The sequence below is a fragment of the Kogia breviceps genome, chromosome 9, assembly GCF_026419965.1.
Source record: "Kogia breviceps isolate mKogBre1 chromosome 9, mKogBre1 haplotype 1, whole genome shotgun sequence".
Taxonomy (NCBI): Eukaryota; Metazoa; Chordata; class Mammalia; order Artiodactyla; family Physeteridae; genus Kogia; species Kogia breviceps.
In genome coordinates, this window is record NC_081318.1 from 59,239,377 (window position 1) to 59,250,791 (window position 11,415).

The window sequence follows — 11,415 nt, forward strand, 5'->3', positions numbered from 1 at the left end:
TAATCTATGAAAATTTTAAATCACCATGTTGTACACCTGAAACTAATATAACATTTTAAATCAACTATACCTAATTTAAAAGGATTAATTGTAATTCTATACACTAGTAGTGAATAATCTTAAAATGAAATTAAGAAATTTATTTACAATAGCTTAAAAAAGAAAATATGATAAATTTTACAAAAGAAGTGTAAAACTTATACTCTACTATCTGTAAAGCATTGTTAAAAATAATTAATGAAGATGAAAATAAATGGAAAGACATTTCATGTGCATGTGTCAGAAGACAATGTTGGTAAAATGGCAATACTCCCCCAATTGATCTACAGATTCTATGTAATCCCTATCAACCTTACACTTGGTTTCTTTGCAGAAATTGACAAGCTGATCGTAAAATTCATATGGAGATTTGAGAAAACTAGAAGAGTCAAAATAATCTTGGAAAAGAAGAACAGAGTTATAAGTTGAAGGACTTACATTTCCCAATTTTAAAAGTTACTGTAAAGCTACAATAATCAAGACAGTGTGGCAGTGACATAAGGACAGACATATAGATCAATGGAGTAGAATTAAGAGTCCAGAAATAAACCCTCCATTTATAGTCAATTGACTTTTGACAAAGGTACCAAAAAAATTAAATTGGGGAAAGAATAGTCTTTTCAATAAATGATACTGGGGCAACTGAATATCTGCATGCAAAAAAAAAAAAAAAAGGTGGACCTATACGTCACATCATATACAAAAATTAGGTAAAAGTGCATCATAGACCTAAATGTAAGAGCTAAAAATATAACACTCTTAGAAGAAAATGTGGGCATAGATCCATAACCTTGGATTTGGCAATGGCTTTTGAAATATAAAAACAAAAGTATAAGGAACAAAAGAAAAAAATAGACTAATTGGACTTTATCAAAACTAAAACTTTTGTGCTGCAAGAAACGTAATCAAAAAAGTGAAAAGACAGCCCACTAAATGGGAGAAAATATTTGCAAATCATAAATCTAATAAGGGACTTACCTCTAGAATACATAAAGGACTCTTACAACTCAAAAATAAAAAGACAAATAATCTAATTTTAAAAATCACAAAGGGTCTGAATAGACATGTCTCTAAAAAAGATATACAAATGGTAAATCAAAACCATACATAATGGGATACCACTTCATATATATATATATATATATAATAAAAATATGGGTAAGTTCTTGCTTGGGAGGCACATATACTAAAGTTGGAATGATACAGAGAAGATTAGCATTGTCTCTGTGCAAGGATGATACAAATTCATGAAGAGTAAGTATTGGAGAGAATGTGGAGAAATTAGAACCCCCATATACTGCTGTTAGGAATGTAAAATTGTACACTTTGGAAAACAACCTGGAAATTCACCAAAAGGTAAACATATAGTCACCCTATGACCCAGCAACTCCATTCCTACACCCAAGAAAACATGTCCACCGAAAAATGTTGTCCATGAAAGATCAGAGCAGCATTCTTCATAATATCCAAAGAATAGAAATAACCCAAATGCCCATCAACTAATGAATGGATAAATAATAAGTGGTATAGCCACACAATGGAATATTATTTGGCAATAAAAATGAATAAAATACTGGCACATGCTACAAAAGAGATGAATCTTGAAAATATATTAAACGAAAGAAGCCATAAACAAAAGACCACATATTGTTTGATTGATATGAAATGTCCAGAATAGGCAAATCCATACAGACAAGTAAATCAGTGGTTATCTAGGGCTGTGAGTGTTTGGGAAGTGATACCTAAAGAGAACATGGTTTCTTTTGGAGTGATGAAAATGTTCTAAAATTTATTGTGCTGATGTTCAAACAGCTCTGAGAATATACTAAAAACCATTGAATTGTACACTTTAAATGAGTGAATTGTGTGGTATGTGAATTATATTTTGATAAAACTGCTACCAAAAAGTTAATAATTTATTAACTGTAGACTACACTCATTGAAGAAGAAATTAATGAATTGAAAGACAGACCTGAGAAAATCACTCTGAATGCAACACAGAAACATCAAGAAACAGAGAACATGAAAGATATACATTGTTTGAGAATCTCTGTCATATATCTTAGTGGAGTGCCAGAAAGAGAATATAAAGAATAAAGGAAAAGAAGATATTAAAAAAATTGATCATGGCTAAGTAGTTTCCATGATTTAAGATAGATCAAAAGCCCGAGTCTGCAGCCATAAAAAGAAATGAAACTGAGTTATTTATAATGAGGTGGATGGACCTGGAGTCTGTCATACAGAGTGAAGTAAGTCAGAAGGAGAAAAACAAATACCGTATGCTAACACATATATATGGACTCTAAGGGAAAAAAATGTCATGAAGAGGTTAGTGGTAGGACGGGAATAAAACACAGACTTACTCGAGCATGGACTTGAGGATATGGGGAGGGGGAGGGGTGGGCTGTGACGAAGTGGGGGAGTGGCAGGGACATATATACACTATCAATTGTAAATTAGATAGCTGGTGGGAAGCTGCTGCATAGCACAGGGAGATCACCTCTGTGCTGTGTGACCGCCTGGGGGGGTGGGATAGGGAGGGTGGGAGAGAGGGTGATGCAAGAGGGAGGAGATGTGGGAGCATGTGTGTATGTATAACTGATTTAGTTTGTTGTAGAGGGAAAACTAACACACTATTGTAAAACAATTATACTACAATAAAGATGTTAAAAAATAAAAAAAAAAAAAAAAAAAAAAAAAGCCCGAGTCTGAAGGAGCTCATGGAGAAGGAGCAGTTGCAGAATAGGAAAAAGAAAACCTTAAATGCTGATCAAGAGAAAAATCATATTGCTTATAAAGGAATGATATTTAGACTGACAAAACAATTCTGTTCAGTGTCAGTGGGTGCCACAAAACAAAGAAACGACTTTAAAGTGCTGAGAAAAAAATCAGCTTTTACCTAAAACTCTAACTACTTAGCCTACCATTGAAGAATTAAAATAGAAACATCCCAGACATCTAAAAAGTAATTTTTACTAGACATAGCTCTTTGCTTTTGAACTACTGATTGATCTAATTCAGCAAGAGGAAATTAAACCTGGAAGAAACCTATGGAGTCAAGAAGCAATAGTAAACAACAAAATTGTACATGTGCTGAATAAAATAAGAATGTCACTGAGCCCCATCCAACCATCTTATATTTCATATCAAGGTATCAGGCAATATGATCAAACTCGATATTGAACAGATTTGGGGTCTTAGGCTATATTGAGAATCTTTTTTTTTCTGGCTTGAAAAGATTGAATTTTTTAAGATGGAACTGAGATATATTTAACATGTTCCTCAGGGGTGTGTGTGTGTGTGTGTGTGTTTCAGGGAGACGCATGTCCAGTTTGCTAACAAGTCTTCCCTGTCTCCACTCAGGGAATTTGTGGTCAGCAGAAGACCAAATTATTGAAATGCAGGGATCAGAGCTGCCCCCATGGTTCTTTACCCACTCTCTCCCTTCTCCAGGTCTTATACTTCACTCATCTCACTTCCATTCCCTGTTCTCTATCTGTATTGGCAGTGACCCCTTCACTGATTGCTAGACACTGGGTAAGGAGCAAAAAAGCTGTTTAGTATATCCATGTGGTGAGACCATTTTGGCAATTAGTTACATCTAATCTAGAGTCACTGACAACTATTCAACCTGAATTTTTGCCTCTTTATATACAGCTTGAATATGAGATGAACCGGCCACTGTTGGCCAGACTTCGGAGAAGCAAATCTCCTGTAAATTACACAATGTACCTAGCTCAAAGTCTCGGAGAATACATGGATCATTGCTCTTCTAAAATGAATGCGATGCTGCTAAGTGCTTCTTCAGACCATCCACCAATTCCCTTTTGGGGAAATCCACTCCATCAGAGTCCAAGCAGGGCCTCACTGGATGGTAACTGTTGGCACAGTGAAATATTATTCCTGCCTCAATGACCTGATGTATTGCCTCAAGCTTCGTTCTCTTCTTCAGGTCATATTATTTACTTTTCCCTTTTATGTTGTGAGGGACTACTGCTTTCACAGCACACCACATTCTGAGCACTGACGTCAATGATCCAGTGGCTTCTATGCAGTGGCAGAGATCAGCTCACAGTTCTATCACTCATCCACTTGCACAATCACAAACAGAAAGTCAAGCAGACCCTTTTCCGCACTTGTGCTGTATTTATTCTTAGCACTCCACTGAGACTTGGCAACAACCAATGCAACTAGGAGATATTTTGTTTGTATTAGGTCAACAGTCATCTGAGATTTTCATCCATCTTGTTTGTTATGGAGCAGTGGTCCCTTTCCAACATTCCATCCAAATCACAAATGGCTTGGATAAATCCATCTTGGTAAATGACATGGAGAGCTGAATCACTGGTATTTATTTACTTTTGAAATTCACATTTAAATCAATCTTTATTAATAAAATGACATTGATTTGTGCTTACCAACGCTATTTTCTTTGTTAAGAAAATATGAATGCAAACTCTCAAAGAATCCCAGTTTCCCTAAACTATCCAGAGATGTGTAAATATGGAGCTGCTTAAAAAGGCCATTCTCACTGCTCTGAGAGAATGGCCTTTCTAAGCAGCTCCATATTTACACATCTCTGGATAGTTTATTATTCTGAAGAATGTGTTATTATTTTTTCAAATATAAAGTTTAGTAGCTTTCTCTCTAAAGGAAAAGAATAGTTAGTGAAATGAGGTATACTCTGTAGAATGAAGTTAGGCTCTTCTTATTAAAGTTCCTGTATAGATCTCTAACCATGCCTTCGTATTTTGACTTTCACAAGTGTCTTCTCTTCAAAAATATAGGTTTCCCATATCAGATATCCAGCCTCCTTCATAAGTTCTAGTGTCTTTGCAATATACCTCTCATTCTATCATCACACCACCCACCTCACTTTGTTGTGTAACACTTAATAATTTTCAACCTCTGGTATCTACTTTGGTCTTCACAACAATCTTGTGAGGTAGGGACACCAGATATTGTGTGCCTTTCCATTTTACCTCTGGTGTGAAATGTTTTTCTTCTTATAATTAGTGTAATTATAGTAAAATTAATTATGCTTTAAGAATTTTGCAATGCCCAGTGAAAACCAGGAGAAATGTTAAGGTGTTGTAAAAACAGACTCAGGAATTTCTAACTTAAGAGTCAGAGCCATCCTACATATACAGTGAAATACACCTAATTGAAATAAACCAAGCTAATGGGAAAAAGGGTGGCATCTAGTAAATGCCAAAAAAGCCTGGAGCTACACATAAAACAATGCCCTATTTAGCTTCTTGGCCTCTTCATGTTTTTCATGCATGCCTCTCAGGCCACATGTTGATCTTTAATTACATTTCCTTTCTTCTCCCCCCCACTCAACCCCCTCCCCAGGAATAGTGTGCCTTATTTTAAAAAAGTTTTACCTACATAACAATTTTAAGATATGGGTTGTGGAGGACTTTGAGTATTATACAAATCAGGGCAAGTACCTGCTAGCTGCTTTAACAGTCAAACTTTAAAATCTCATTTACTTAACACAACAAAGCATTATTTCTTACTCTTGTCACAGTCAAGTGCAGGCCAGGCAAATTTTCTTTAGTGGTATCTCAGAGATCCAGCTGCTTCTGTATTGCAACAACAGGAATGCAAGAATTCACACATGCTCATAACTGCCTTGGAGCCAGAGAAGCCTTGGGCATCATTTATGCTCATATTTCCATTGGCCAGAACTGGTTATGAGGTCTCAACTCAAGTACAATGCTGAGAAATGTAGAGGAACATATTGAGTATTTGGTGAGTGCTAACTATATTTCCTGTGAATGTGCAGAATGATTTCGACTCATAGAAAATTAGAGCAGAAAAAGATTTTAGGGGACATCTAGTTTAATCTATTTCCTTATAGCATCAGAGGTTAGAGAGGTTGAATGACTTGGCCAAATTTGCACAAAGTGGCAGAGAGAGGAGTGATTATAATAAGTAGTGTTTACTAGGCTCTTATCATGTGCCAGGTGCTATGTTAACACATCTATGTGCCTTGTCTCCCTGAACCTTCACACTGACCCTATGAGACAGACACTGTTCTTATCTTCATTTTAAAGATGAAAAATTAAAGCTTAGAGAAGACAGGTAAAACATCTCAGGTCACGCAGTTAATAAACGGCAGAAGGCAGGTTCAAACCCAATCTGGTTCAAACCCAGTCTGCTTATCATCAAAATGCCAGTGTGTAGTCTGTCACGTGATGGCCACTATTTTTGTTCTGATTTCCAAACCCTTCTTCTGATCATACCAACAGACTACATGGTTTGGGGGTTAAATATAGAAGTCCTCATTAAAGAATTATGCTACAGGAACTTTAAGACTGAAACTGCTCCAGTATCTCTACTTGTCTAGAAGACCGGTTGAAGTTACTTGTGAGAGCAGAGAGAAAGCAGTGCCCTAAGCATAGGCAAATTACACTAGAGTATCATGGTGAAACTTGCTCTTGACTTTGAATGAGGTTTCTCCATAAAGTATATGAGTATTTTCTGTCATGTGAGAAATAGCCAATACGTAAGAAACATTAACTTACACCTGCAGGGTAGATGAATGGAGAGGACAGATGTTGCAACATCTGTTTAAGAAGCAAATACTAAATCAGATATCATGGTCATTTCTTGTGGTTCTTGTTCTTCTATATGACAGCAATACTGGAAGTTTTACTCATAATTGTTCACATCTTCCTATTTGATCAGGGAGTAGGCATCAAAGCCTAGAGTTTTCTTGGAAATGTTAGCTATTGTATCATCAATGCAAAATTCTTCATTTCTAGTGAAAAAGACAAAAATAGATTTATAAAATTGTTTCTCATTAAGATTAAATTACAATGTGTTTTGCATAGTACCTGGAATAAAGTAAGCACTCAATAAATGGAATCTCTTGCTATTCTCACTATTATTATTACTATTATATATCTTAGCCTGTAAATCACTACATCTTAGCCTGTAAATCACTACAGAACCAGTTTTTCCTCACTTTCAACCTTGATGTTATTGCAAAATTCTTTATACCAATACGGAATGAAAATTTCACTGGGGGGTTGGTTCTGACATAGAATCACCCCCTCTATTTATTTAACTGAAATGACTGCTTGTTTGATTAACTTCACCACATTGCCAGATTGCTTTAGACCCAGCTTGCAATTGGATGCCACCAATAGGAAGGCATGGACCCACAAAGTTTCTAAAACATATGGACACAGGCCAGGTGAAACATGAGATAATTAACTGAGTATTGTTCCAAACAAGTGTTTTGGAGGAAAAATAATTTTCTGTTATCTAGTCTAGTTGAAGTCTCCTGGGGAAGGAAGCATGCTGTCCAGGAAGAATTAGTCTAGTTGCCATCAGAAGAACTGGTAGGAGTCCCAACTCTTGTTACCAATTTGTTAAGTCTCTTACTTTCTTCAGAAGTGTCTGTTTTTTTTTTTTCTTTTCTACTGTTAAATGGGGTAGTTATTCTGAGAGTTTAATAAGATATATGAGGCCTAAAAAAATTCCGTATTCATATAAAGCCTCACCATAATATGATAAGTGAGGTCTAAAAATTCAGTTGTGTAAAATATAAAGTCATTTTATTGTATGATTAATGAAATGCAGGAAGTTCCAGGGTCCAAGTGTGCAATCCACTCTACTCAGGGCCTGCTGAAGTTTGGTGTTTTAAAGTTTCCTATTTAACGGCCAGTTTAGGCCGAGAGAATATTTGGGATTCAGAGATCTATTTTCCTTTCCTGGCTTTCCCCAAATGGTTTCAGATTGTTTACTATTTCCTCTTCTGGTGTCACTCATTTTTTTCTTCCCACCCAAATAAACTTTAGCTTTTCCTGATTAAGAAAGGGCTGATCAAAGGGTGGAAGTCAGTGCCAGTCATGTGCCAAATTCACCTTATGGGGCGATTTTCACTGTATTCCGTTAGATTTCGAGAGTTACCCATGGTCAGTGTGTAATGGAATAGAGAAAAGTGTGTTCTCCTATTTGTTCTTAGTGAAAGCACTGTGTTTACTTGAGGTAATAATTTGATATGCTGCAGTTCATGCTGTGCATCAACTGAGAGGAGGAATTGGCATTGTTACTGAAGGGATGGTGTGGCTTGGGGACGGGGGGAAGGTGGAGAAAACATAAAAATGAGAAAGCAAGAAAAGAGAGTAGGAGGAAAGGGACTAGCAGAACGCTGTGCTCAGAGCTCCTGGTAATCCCTGGATCTTCAGCGTGTGTACAATACCCAAATATATACTTGAAGTCATTGGTATTCCTGTGGAAATCTGGGAAGGGGTTGAATTCCAAATCTGGGTTTCCACTAGGTTGATATGGGAAGAGCATAGATGAACACAGGCATTTAGGCCCCCTTCTGACATCTGAGCTGTTTGTGAAAGGTCCCAATACTACTTAATAAGATAATTACTCATGTCCACGTCATTAAAAATGTACACTAGAATCTCTGTGAAAGGGTCTCAATTAACATCAGCTTTTGAAGCTGGCTCCATGTAATCTATAGAAAATCTTAATTTATGTCTTCTGTTTGATCTAATTCTAGAATATGGTTAAGTTTTAAGCCTTAGAGCTGAAAACACCACTTTTCCTCAAATCCTTTTAGATTGGAAACTAAGCCAGAATTCACGACTGTTTCCTTCACTGCACATCAAATAAGCAGGGCTCTGTTGAGTAGCATTTTGAAACCCTTAGAATTCTTTGCAGGAAATTGAAACTGCGGAGAATGCCATTTTATGGAAATAAATCCATCCCATGGCCATTGCATGTAAATTTTCCACTTTGTTCTGAAGCCATAAAAGGAAAATTATTTTCAGCCTTTCATCTACATGTAGTTGATATACAGAAAAAAAATCTTACTTTAATAGCATATTAAATATTTATTGTCTAGGTTATTAAAACATTCCCCAAGACCAGTGGTTCCTGCTTTGCCCAAATATCCCCTGAAAGATATCACACATTTTCACTGGTAACCGTGACTTTCCAAGCCAGGATACTCCCTTAGGGATTGGGGCAGGCAGGGGAAGAAATGTGTCCATTTTTAAGAAATATGTGACGAGCAGATCAGAATTTTCAGGGCTCTGTGTACAATTAGTAAGAGCTTCTTCTACCCATCTTGAGAATCTGACTGTTATGGGTTGAATTGTGTCCTCCTAAATTCATCTGTGGAAGTCCTGACATCCCCATTACTTCAGAATGTGACCTTATTTGGAGATAACGGCCTTTAAAGAGGTAATCAAGCTAAAGGGGGTCTTTAGGGTGAATCCTAATCCAATATGACTGGTATCCTTATGAAAAGGAAAAATTAGAAGTCAAATAGAAAACAATGTAAAGATATAGGGAGAAAAACATGGGAACATGAAGATGGCCACCTATAAGCCAAGGAGTGATGTCTGGAATTGAGTCTTCATTCACAGCCCTCAGAAGGAACCAACTCTGCCATTATCTTGATTTTGAACCTCCAGTCTCTCAAACTGTGAGACAATAAATTTCTGTTGTTTAAGCCCCCTAGTCTATGGTGCTTGTTAAGGCAGCCTCAGCAAACCGAATACACTGATTTTCCATCACTGAGAAAAACAAGAGTACAAAGCTCACTATGTTTCAGTAATCATAGCCCTGAGAAAAGGAAGCTGCTAGAAGGTAAATCATGAATTTTGTCCTAGGTGACTATGGTCCAGTAGGTAGACTTTACTAGGACTAGAGGTAAGAAAGCAATTGACTCTCTTATGCTTTTCTTTTACTCAAACCATTCATTTTTATTGCAAAATAATACAATTGCAATATTCTGTCACTCCAATTCTGGTATTTTTCCTTACAAATTTTTATTTATTGAGAATTTATAAGAGGAAAATCATTCCGAATCCCCCACCTTAATAAATCAGTGCTCCAATTTTTGTGTTTAATCTTTGTTTTGATCTAGATGTGTACTTAATTTCACAAAGATTTAATCATAGCATAGAAGCAATTTTGTAGTTTGATTTTCCCCTTTATCAATAGTTCTCAACCATGAGCACTTTTTCCATACCCTACCCACAGCCTGGGACTTTAGGCAATGTCTAGAGACATCTTTGGTTGGCAGCTGGGGTGGTGGTGCTATGGGCATCTAGTGAGTAGAGACCACTGATGCTGCTGAACATTCTACAGGGCGCGAAATAGCCCCCACCCTCAACAACAATGATCTGGCCCAAAATGGCAATAGCACTGAGGTTGAGAAAACTTGCCTTCTAACGAAATATCATAAATGTTTTCCATGTTGTTGCTACATGGTCTTCATAATCTTAATGTTTATGGTTGCAAAATATTTCATTGAACTGGTAGATTATAATATATTTAACCAATAAAGATGTAATGTTTCTAACTTTTCACTATTACAAATAATGGTGCAAGTATCTTTTTATTTAGATAGCTTTTTAGATGGTATTGAAGAAAAATTCCAGAAGTGGAATTTAGATTAAAGGCTATGAATACTCCAAATATCAATTATTTCACTTATTACTGAGAAACTGCTATAAATTTCATATGTATGTATGTGTGTATATGTGTGTGTGTGTGTGTGTGTGTGTGTGTGTGTGTGTATGTGTGTATAGGCTTTCCTTTCTAGGAAAACACTTTTGTTTTCCTCATTTCTGAGCTGCCTCAAGACTTCCACAGCTATGGCCCAGGATTGGTCTTAACTCTTTTTACACCTAAAGAAGGAGTAATCTTATAAAAATTTGTGTTTCCTAAGACCATTAGTTGCTCATTACTTCATTTTAGAGGTCAGCTTAGCCTACTTTTCCATTGATTCAATCTTGTAATCATCACTTCTTGTTGGCTCAGAGTAGCCTTTCTCAGAATGGAACTATATAACATCTACTGGTTTCCTGTGCTCTTCCTACCTCACTCATCCAAAGTCAAGTCAAATTATCAGAAGATATCACAGACTAATTTCTTAAAGGGGCTTCTCCCTTTTAGCCTTTGGAATAATGTAAAAGTCATTTTACATTACAAGAGAATAAGACAACAAGTTATAAAGAATTAAAACTCTTAAGTGAAATCATATGGTAGTTGTCTTTGACTTATTTCACTTAGCATAATACCCCCTAGCTCAGTCCATGTTGTTACAAGTGGCAATATTTCATTGTTTATGGCTGAGTTTTACATATATATATCTTACATCTTCTTTATCCATTCATCTATCAATGTACACTTAGGTTGCTTCCATATCTTGGTTATTGTAAATAATGCTGCAATGAACATAGAGGTGCATGTATCTTTTTTTTTTTTTTTTTTTTTTTGCTGTACGCGGGCCTCTCACTGTTGTGGCCTCTCTCCGGACACGCAGGCTCAGTGGCCATGGCTCACGGGCCCAGCCGCTCCACGGCACGTGAGATCTTCCCAGACCGGGGCACA

General features: G+C 36.5%; 1 pseudogene; it reads left to right on the forward strand.

Annotated features, from left to right (window-relative positions):
* The first annotated feature begins 1,201 nt into the window (after positions 1-1,201).
* On the forward strand, positions 1,202-1,302 carry LOC131763141 (U6 spliceosomal RNA; annotated as a pseudogene).
* Positions 1,303-11,415: the final 10,113 nt, after the last annotated feature.